The sequence below is a fragment of the Macaca mulatta genome, chromosome 4 (assembly GCF_049350105.2).
Source record: "Macaca mulatta isolate MMU2019108-1 chromosome 4, T2T-MMU8v2.0, whole genome shotgun sequence".
Taxonomy (NCBI): Eukaryota; Metazoa; Chordata; class Mammalia; order Primates; family Cercopithecidae; genus Macaca; species Macaca mulatta.
Genome location: NC_133409.1, coordinates 129,182,271 through 129,192,314, shown reverse-complemented (window position 1 = coordinate 129,192,314; position 10,044 = coordinate 129,182,271). Strand labels below are relative to the sequence as shown.

Genomic DNA, 10,044 nt, shown 5'->3' with positions numbered 1-10,044 from the left:
TTGCACTCCAGCCTGGACAACAAGGGTGAAACCCCATCTCTAAAAGAAAAAAAGAAAAAGAAAAAGAAAAAAAAAAACAAGAGGCCGCCACCTAAATAACCCAATGGAATAGGAGGGTGTGGGGTCAGGGCCATTTAGCCTGAACTGCCCCACCTGCCTAAGATAATTGCATTTGAAGGGATCCTTGAAATGGTTAAATACACCAATTTGGAAGAAGAATTTAAGTGATTTCCAACCTGGAATTCTGTAATCCCAGCTATAGGCAAGAGAATCGCTTGAACCCGGGAGGCGGAGGTTGCAGTGAGCCAAGATCGCGCCACTGTACTCCAGCCGAGGCAGCAGAGCGAGACTCCGTCTGAAAATAAAAAATAAACATAAATAAATAAATAAATAAGCCGGCCGGGTGCGGTGACTCACGCCTGTAATCCCAGCATTTTGGGAGGCTGAGGCGGGCGGATCACGAGGTGAGGAATTGGAGACCAGCCTGACCAACATGATGATACCCCGTCCTGCTAAAAATACAAAAACTAGCCGGGCGTGGTGGCGGGCTCCTGTAGTTCCAGCTACTCGGGAGGCTGAGGCAGGAGAATGGCGTGAACCCGGGAGGCAGAGGTTGCAGTAAACCAAGATTGCGTCACTGCACCCCGGTCTGGGGGACAGAGCGAGACTCTGTCTCAAAAAAAAAAAAAAAAAAAAAAGCCAAAGAGAAGCCAGAAGTGCTTCCTCTGAATGAAAAGGTGAAAGTTCTCAACTTAATAAGAAGAGGAAACCACCGTATTTTGAGGTTGCTAAGATCTGCAGTAAGAAGGAATCATGTATCCCTGAGATCCTGAAGAAAGAAAAAGAAATTCATGCTAGTTTTGTTGTTGCATCTCAAACTGCAAAGCTCACAACAGTGTGTGATAAGTGCTTAGTTAAGAAAAACAAACAAACAAACAAAAATCAAAATGTGTGGGTGGAAGTCATAAACAGAACTGTGTTCCACTTGATGGTGATCAGGTTCAGTACTATGGGCATTTTCAGGCTCTGAACGTCTCCCCTGTGGATATGGGAGCCAGAGGATTACTGTCGTCCCTGTTCGGGAATCAGTTGCAGAAGAGATGTCTCTAGAACTCCTCCAACCAAGGTGAAACTCCACCAAAAGCACCAAGAACCATAATACTGGTATGTCTGATCTGGTTTTGGTTTTGTTTTCGTTTTAGAGACAGAATCTCACTGTCACCCGGGCTGGAGTGCAGTAGCAAGATCGCAGCTCACTGCAGCCTGAAACTCCTGGGCTCAAGAGATCCTTCCGCCAGGGTCTCCCAAGTAGTAGGACCACAGGCATGCACCACCACACAGGCTAATTTTTTACATTTTTTGTAGACACACGGTCTCGCTTTTGTTACCCAGGCTATGATCTGTTTATTAAAATATGTCACTAGAAGTTAGAGCTACATCTCCTACTATTCTGCCTAGCAAGCATAATTAAGTAAAATATTCACTAAGTATAATTCAGTATTCATTTAGTGAAATAACTGATTAGGAATCTAAGAACTAGGTTCCAGCCTAATCTATACCCAATGTGTAAGATATTACATGGGATCAGATCCTTAGCAAATGTCTTTATATTGATCCACAGTAGATCAACAGAATATATTTTTTAAAAACCTGTTCAAAGTTTTAGAAAACTAGGGCCAGGCATGGTGACTCATGCCTTTAATCCCTGCACTTTGGGAGGCTGAGGCAGACGGATCACCTGAGGTCAGGAGTTCAAGACCAGCCTGGCCAAAATGGTGAAACCCCATCTCTCCTAAAAATACAAAAATTAGCCAGACGTGGTGTCACACGCTTGTAATCCCAGCTACTTGGGAGGCTGAGGCAAGAGAATTGCTTGAACCTGGAAGGTGGAGGCTGCAGTGAGCTGAGATCACACCACTGCACTCCAGCCTGGACGACGGAGTGAGACCCTGTCTTAAAAAAAAACAAAAAAACAAAAAAAAACAAAAAAAACGAGATCATTAAAAGTTAAAATACAACTTTATTGAGAGTCATGATTATATTTAGGAACTCAAATCACTGCCACTGAAAAGCTTGGCTTTAGTTTTAAGCAACTAATATAAAACCTATGGCACAGAGCTTGCAAGGCATGGGCTCTAAAGGGTTACATTACATAGCTAAATCATATAGTTGCTTGGCTGCCTTTATGCTAGACATCAAGTCAGGCAACTGGAATTCAAGTCCTGGCAACTCCACTTACTACTTAGCTCTTGGACAATCACTTAATCTCTTTGCATTTCATCTGTAAAATAAAAATGATAATACATTCCTGCCTCATTCCACCACTAATGTAGGCGGAATAACGTAAGTATGGAATCACTCTAAGACTCTAAGCCTCTGTGAAAATGTTAGTTATTTTTAACACAAACTACAATAATGTTCAAAATGGCCAATACTGGCCAAAGCCACACAGGATCCTTCCCAATCCCTTAAAATCACCTTCTGATAACATTGTATATTATTATATTTTGTATATTTCTAGTAGGTGGACACCCACCTTCCACCCTCAAGTACATCCCAGTGCCTGTTGTTCACCTCCCAGTGTCCATGTGTTCTTGTGTGTAGCTCTCACTTATAACTGAGAACATGCAGTATTTAATTTTCTGTTCCTGCATTAGTTTGCTTAGAATAATGATCTTGTTCTTCTTTATGGCTGCATAGTATTCTATGGTATATATGTAACCACATTTTCTATCTTTTTTTTTTTTTTTGAGACAGAGTCTTGCTCTGTTTCCCAGGCCTGGGCAACAAGAGTGAAACCCTGTCTAAAAAAAAAAAAAAAATAGCCAGGCATGGTGGAACATGCCTGTAGTCACAGCTACTAGGGAGGCTGAGGCACAAGAATCATCTGAACCCAGAAGGCAGAGGTTGCAGTGAGCCGAGATGGTGCCACTGTACTCCAGCCTGGGCAACAGAGCAAGACTCTGTCTCAAAAAAGAAAAAAAAAATAGAAAATGTAATTACATATATATCATGGAATACTATGCAGCCATAAAAAAGAACGAGATCATATCTTTCACAGCAACATGGATGGAGCCAGGGCCATTATTATAAGCAAACTAATGCAGGAACAGAAAATTAAATACTACATGTTCTCAGTTATAAGTGGGAGCTACACACAAGAACACATGGACACTGGGAGGTGAACAACAGGTGCGCTGGGGCGTACTTGAGGGTGGAAGGTGGGAGCAGAGAGAGGATCAGAAAAAAATACCTATTGGGTACTATGTTCGTTGCCGAGGGACAAATTTTTCTGTACACCAAGCCCCTGTGACACACAATTTACCTATTTAACAAACCTGCACATGTACCCTAAACCTAAAATAAAAGTTAAAAGAGTGGGAGAAAGAGAGAGAAAAGAATCTGGTAAAGCTTTCTGTCTTTTTATTTTTGAGACGGAGTTTCGCTCATCCGCCAGGCTGGAGTACAATGGTGCCATCTCGGCTCACTGCAACCTCTGCCGCCTGGGTTCAAGCAATTCTCCTACCTCAGCCTCTTGAGTAGCTGGGATTACAGGCGTCTGCCATGACCACGCTGAGCTGATTTTTTTTTTTTTTTGTATTTTTAGTAGAGATGAGGTTTCACCATGTTGGCCAGGCTGGTCTCGAACTCCTGACCTCAGCCTCCCAAAGTGCTGGGATTACAGGCATGAGCCACTGCACCTGGCCTCTAGGTGTATATACTTTGGTAAATAAATATTGATATTCATATGCATTTAAATCCTTGGAAGAATAAAAAAGAAACTTGTTTTAGGAAGGGAATGCTGGGTAGACGGGGACAAGTGTAGAAGGAAATTTCACTCTGTAATTTTCTCCTATTTTTTTAGATATAGGAATGAATTAAACATTTTAAAAAATAAACAATTTCACTGGGCGCGGTGGCTCACACCTGTAATCCCAGCACTTTGGGAGGTCGAGGTGGGTGGATCACCTGATGTTAGGAGTGCGAGACCAGCCTGGCTAACATGGTGAAACCCTGTCTCTACTAAAAATACAAAAAAAATTAGCCAGGCATGGTGACACATGCCTATAATCCCTGCTACTTGGGAGGCTGAGGCAGGAGAATCAGTTGACTCTGGGAGGTGGAGGTTGCAATGAGTCGAGATCACACCACTGCACCCCAGCCTGGGCAACAAGAGTGTCTCAAAAAATAAATAAATAAATAAATAAACAAACAAACAAACAAACAATTTAAAGATGAAATGAAAGTAACCCTTTTCTAAAATTCTTATAGTGTGGTTTCTTGGTGGCCACCAAAACGCTTGTCACAAATGAACAACTAGCTCTGGGAGTTGAAGATGTATAGGAAGATAAGTGGTTTATTTTGCTATTTAATCACCTTTAAGTCTTTAACAAGTATACTTTGATCGCATGAAAATGGCAGCTCAGCAAAGGATTTAGGGCTGTAGTTCAGGAGGAAATAAACTTTTTCATCCTGTGATTGTGATGAGGAATGTCCCCTGCCTGAGGGGTGTCCTGAGAGGGTCAGAGGCTCCAGTCTAGTGAAATATGAAATGCACTTGCCAAAATGGAATTAAATTTTTTTTTTAACTTTTATTTTAGATTTAGGGGATACATGTAGATTTGTTACATGGGTATATTGTGTGATGCTGAGGATTGGGATATGGATGATCCCATCATCCAAGTAGTGAGCATAATTTTTCGAACCTTGTCCCCTTTCCTGCCTGCATCCAAAATAAAAATTTAAAAATAATTCTCCACACACCGTGATGGATATTGGCAAGGGAACACCATTGTTTCCTGCTTAACCTTTGCTGGATGTTTTTAAGAGTTCTTACCAGATTGCTGGCAGTAAAAACACTAATGTATTCATTCATTTACTTAGATCATTACAGTCCGATTCTTTGCCAAAATCCCTGTGTTACTGTTTGTCCTGTCTCGAACAGGCTGTTCTGGTCAAATCAAGAAGAGATCAAATGTCTAGACCTTCACTTTGAGCAGCCGGAACTGAGTTGAAAAAGAGACACTGCGCTCTGAAGTGAAATCATGAAACGAAGGTGAAGCGAGAGGGCCACCGACAAAGGAAAAAGAGAAGCTGAATTTATCGTCTTTTTGTTTTTCTCCCTGAGGCAATGGAAACAGATAGCGGAGGCGTGGCTCTCCAGGCGACTTCTGTGCTTGCCTGGTCAGCGCATACAGGGCATTCTTCCTAGCTTCCAGCCTGCTCTGCAGAGTCCTCCCTCCTTCCTCCCAACCTCCCTCCCTTCCTCTCTTCCTTACCTCTTGGCTTCATTCTGGGTTTTTTGGTTTGTTTGTTCTAAATTCTGTTTGTTCTTCATTCTGTTTTTTGTTTTGTTTTGTTTTTGTCCTAAATGTCAGGTTTGTTAAAACATAACTTACCTAAAGTGAATTTACCCTCTTTAGGTGTACAGTTCTATAGTTTTATAACCACCCAGACATAGAACATTGCCATCAAGACATAGACCATTTCCCACTGGGTATGGTGGCACATGCCTGTAGTCCCAGCTACTCGGGAGCCTGAGGCGGGAGGATGGCTTGAGCCCAGGAGTTTGAGGCCGCAGTAAGCTACGATCATGCCACTGCACTCCAGCCTGGGCAACACAGGGAGGCCTCATCTCTCAAAAAAATTTTTTATAGTAAAAATAAAATATAACAAATTAAACTTGGCTACAAATAGTTTCGAAACTGCTCTCTGGGAAGCAGTTCTCCCCCTTTGACATGTAATTTTATAATTACAAAAAAAAAAAAAAAACATTTCCATCACCCCTCAAAATTCCCTATGCCTCTCTGTAGTCAGTTTCATCAGATGGTCTGTATTCAAAATCATCTCTGCCGCTTATGGATTTTGTGCTGTGGACAAATGCTTTGGCTTCCCTGTGCCTCCGTCTCTGTATTTTTTAAGTGGGGATAATGATACAAACTAGCTCATGGGGTTGCTGTGAGGAGGAAATACTCAAAAATGACTTGTCATCCTCTTTATTGTGTGCATAGTTGGTGCTCTGTACACAACAGTTTGTCATGTGGGTAGGCACATGCTGAAACATTGGTATGTCCCATACTTGCTTCACGTTCAAGAGTCTGGCACCAGCATACGGTTGGTTTTCTCTAATTCAGAGGATTTTATGATCCCGGAAATGGTGGGTACAAGAAATTAACTGGTCCCGTCCCGTGTCTTCCATGACAGAATAAAATATTGTTGTTCTCATCTTAAAGAGGAGCCCACTGGGCCCTCAAAGGTGAATCTGTTCACCTAGCGGGGAGAAAATGGAAGATTTAATGGAAAATGAGAAAGAGCAGGCAAGGGAGAAATTACTCAAGGTAATCATAACAGCTAAGAAGTACTAAAGGAGGAACAGATTTCAGATTTCCTGCTTCCAAATCCAGAGCTCTTTTGACTACATCATAGCATTAATAGATGTATCTTCTCTAGATCTTTGGTTGTAATTAGTGACAGTAACTGTAGCAATGAGCAAAGACTAAATTAACATTAATAGATGTATCTTCTCTAGATCTTTGGTTGCAGTTAGTGACAGTAACTGTAGCATTGAGCAAAGACTAAATTAACAGTAATAGATCTTCTCTAGATCTTTGGTTGTAGTTAGTGACAGTAACTGTAACAATGAACAAAGACTAAATTAGAAGGGGAAAACTTGCAAGGCCAGTTTTGCACAGTTTACTTCTGCAGCAGTTCATTTGCTGTCAGTTTTGTTGTTGTCTTTTTTCCTGCCTTTCCCTATTAAATATTTCCAGTAGAAAGAAAGCAAATACAGCCTGGGCAACAGGGCCAAACACTGTCTCTACTAAAAATATAAAAAATTAGCTGAGCACAGTGGCACACGCCTGTAGTCCCGACTACTTGGGATGCAGAGGTAGGAGAAGCACTGAGCCCAGGAGGTCGAGGCTGAAGTGAGCTGAGATCACGCCACTGCACTCCAGCCTGGGAAACAGATATGAGATCCAGAAGGATAGGGAAAAAAAAAAAAAAAGAATGAAAGAAAAGAAGGAGGAAGGAAGGAATGAAAGAAAGGAAAATGAAAGAAAAGAAACAAAGAAAGAAAAGAAATCTAGGAGGTAGGAAGGAAAGGAGAAGAGAGGAGGTGAGGGGAGGTGAGGGGAGGTGAGGGGAGGTGAGGGGAGGGGAGGGGAGGGGTGGTCAGGCACGGTGGCTCACGCCTGTAATCCTATCACTTTGGAAGGCTAAAGCAGGAGGACCCCTTGAACCCAGGAGTTCAAGACCAGCCTGGGCAACATAGGGAGACCCTGTCTCTACTAAGAAAAAAATAAAGAGAGAGAAAGCATACTTTTTCTTTCTTGAATATCTGTATGAGTAGCTGTAGGGCTGTGTTCAGGCCTGGGAATGAGTAGTCTATCACCCACATACCTGAATCTCTACCTGTGGGGCCAGACACTTTAGGATACCCTAGGATGTATTATCTTCAGGAGAACACCACCTGATCACCGAAACCTAACCCTAAGGCATGCGCCCTTACCTTTCCTGCCCCCACCAGCCCTAGCACCTGAAATACAACTTTGAGAGAGGTTTTTCCCTTCAGCCAAGCGTCCAATTGCTTCATTGAAGTGCAAACAGACCCTGAAAGAGGTATGACAATAACTGTACTAGGTAACAATGACTCAGTGTTCTCCCAGTCATTCTAATTAAATTTGGGAGAAGATCCCTAACACTTGTTAATCATCCTTTTAACAAAAGATCTCACCCTTCAGCAGGCAAAGGTATTAAACTAGATTTAAGAATACTGTTTTATTTCTGTGGTATTTAAAGTTACTTTCTATTTGTGACAAATGCTTTTCATTTTATTTGATGTCATATACATTTTCCTTTTTTTCTTAATTTTTGAGACGGAGTCTCACTGTGTTGCCCAGGCTGGAGGGCAGTGGGGCAATCTTGGCTCACTGCAGCCTCTGCCTCCCAGGTTCCAGGGATTCCCCTGCCTCAGCCTCCCTAGTAGCTGGGATTACAGTTGCATGCCACCACACCCAGCTAATTTTCATATTTTTAGTAGAGACAGGGTTTCGCCCATGTTGGCCAGGTTGGTCTCGAACTCCTGACCTGAAGTGATCCGCCTACTTCAGCCTCCCAAAGTGCCGGGATTACAGGTGTGAGCCACTGCGTCAGGCCTGAATTACTCTTTGTCTATTGCAATTCCTCTGTCTGGATGAATCGGTTCTGTCTAGGCAGCAGGCAAGGTGAACCACTTGGGCGGTTACAAGTACAGTATTTAATGTTTATCACGTTACATTTTCTTTCTTTCTTTCTTTTTATTTTTTTATTTTTTGAGATGGAGTCTCGCTCTGTCGCCCAGGCTGGAGTGCAGTGGCACAATCTCAGCTCACTGCAACCTCCACCTCCCAGGTTCACGCCATTCTCCTGCCTCAGCCTCCCGAGTAGCTGGGACTACAGGCACCTGCCACCACACCCGGCTAATTTTTTGTATTTTTAGTAGACACGGGGTTTCACCGTGTTAGTCAGGATGGTCACGATCTCCTGACCTCTTGATCCACCTGCCTCAGCCTCCCAAAGTACTGGGATTACAGGCATGAGCCACCGTACCCAGCCCTGTTTTTTTTGTTGTTGTTGTTGTTGTTTTGAGATGGAGTCTCCCTCTGTCACCCGGGCTGGAGTGCAGTGGCTCACTGCAACCTCTGCCTCCCGGGTTCAAGCGATTCTCCTGCCTCAGCCTCCTGAGTAGCTAAGATTACAGGCTCACACCACCATGCCCGGCTAATTTTTGTATTTTTAGTAGAGATGGGGTTTTACCATGTCATTCAGGCTGGTCTTGAACTCCTGACCTCGTTATCTGCCAGCCTTGGCCTCCCAAAGTGCTGGGATGACAGGCGTGAGGCACCGCACCCAGCCTCACATTACATTTTCATAGCTAGCAGGATAACAGTGGAGTTATTGGCACTTGGGTCACATTCTAGGGTATGTTTATTGGGCAATCTCAATGACACCACAAGCTGAATGACTTCCAGTGTTTCTCGTCTTTGTGCCTTCTTCATTGCCAGCTTTGCCCAAGGCATCTGTTTCTTCTGGATCACGCTTTTCTAGCCAATGATGGAATGATCTTCAGTGGACACACTGGCCACACCATCTTTGCCAGCAATCACATGGCCCAGGTCTCTGACGTGCCTCTCTTGATCCTTTGGGCCACCATGTTTTCTGGATAGAGGATTAAGATGCGTATCAACCTTGTGTATTAGCTCCAAACTGATGGACATGCAATCTGTGCTGACCTTGAGTCAATCCTGTAATGCATCCCGATACCACAGCTGGCCTATCTCCTTCTGTTTAAAGTGGATGGTGCCCGCATGAGGCCTTAGGCCTCCAACACGCACACGGCCTTTGTTGTCATGGCTCTTATGGGGTATGCTCTGGTCCAGGCTCTGAAGGCTGTGACGGAATTTTGGCTTAACTTTAAAAAATAGACTTTATTTACTTATTTAGAGATGGACTTTCACTCTGTTGCACAGGCTGGAGTGCAGTGGCATGATCTCGGCTCACTGCAACCTCTGTCTCCTGGGTTCAAGCCATTCTCCTGCCTCAGCTTCCCAAGTAGCTGGTATTACAGGCACCCCCCGCCACGCCACATCTGGTTGTTTTTTTTTTTGTATTTTTAGTAGAGATGATGTTTCAACATGTTGGTCAGGCTGGTTTCAAACTCCTGACCTCAAGTGATTTGCCCGCGTTGGCCTCCCAAAGTGCTAGGATCACAGGTGTGAGTCACCGTTCCCAGTCAAAAATCAACTTTAAATTATAAAATAATGTAAGCAATTACAGAAAGTTTGGGGAAGAAGGAAGGAAGGAAGGAAGGAAGGAAGGAAGGAAGGAAGGAAGGAAGGAAGGAAGGAAGGGAGGGAGGGAGGGAGGGAGGGAGGGAGGGAGGGGAGAGAAGGAGGGAAGGAGAGGGAAAGAGAGGGAAGGAGAGGGAAGGAGGAAATGAAGGAAGGAATGAGGGAGGGAGAGAGGGAGGGAAGAAAGGAAGGAAGGAAGGTTTGTTACATGGGT

At 43.6% G+C, this 10,044-nt stretch overlaps 1 long non-coding RNA gene across 1 annotated transcript; it reads left to right on the top strand.

The window, feature by feature from the left end:
* The first annotated feature begins 6,805 nt into the window (after positions 1 to 6,805).
* On the top strand, positions 6,806 to 9,832 carry LOC144340337 (uncharacterized). Its single transcript, XR_013416337.1, has 2 exons — positions 6,806 to 7,117; positions 9,045 to 9,832. It is a non-coding gene; the product is annotated as an uncharacterized LOC144340337 (long non-coding RNA).
* Positions 9,833 to 10,044: the final 212 nt, after the last annotated feature.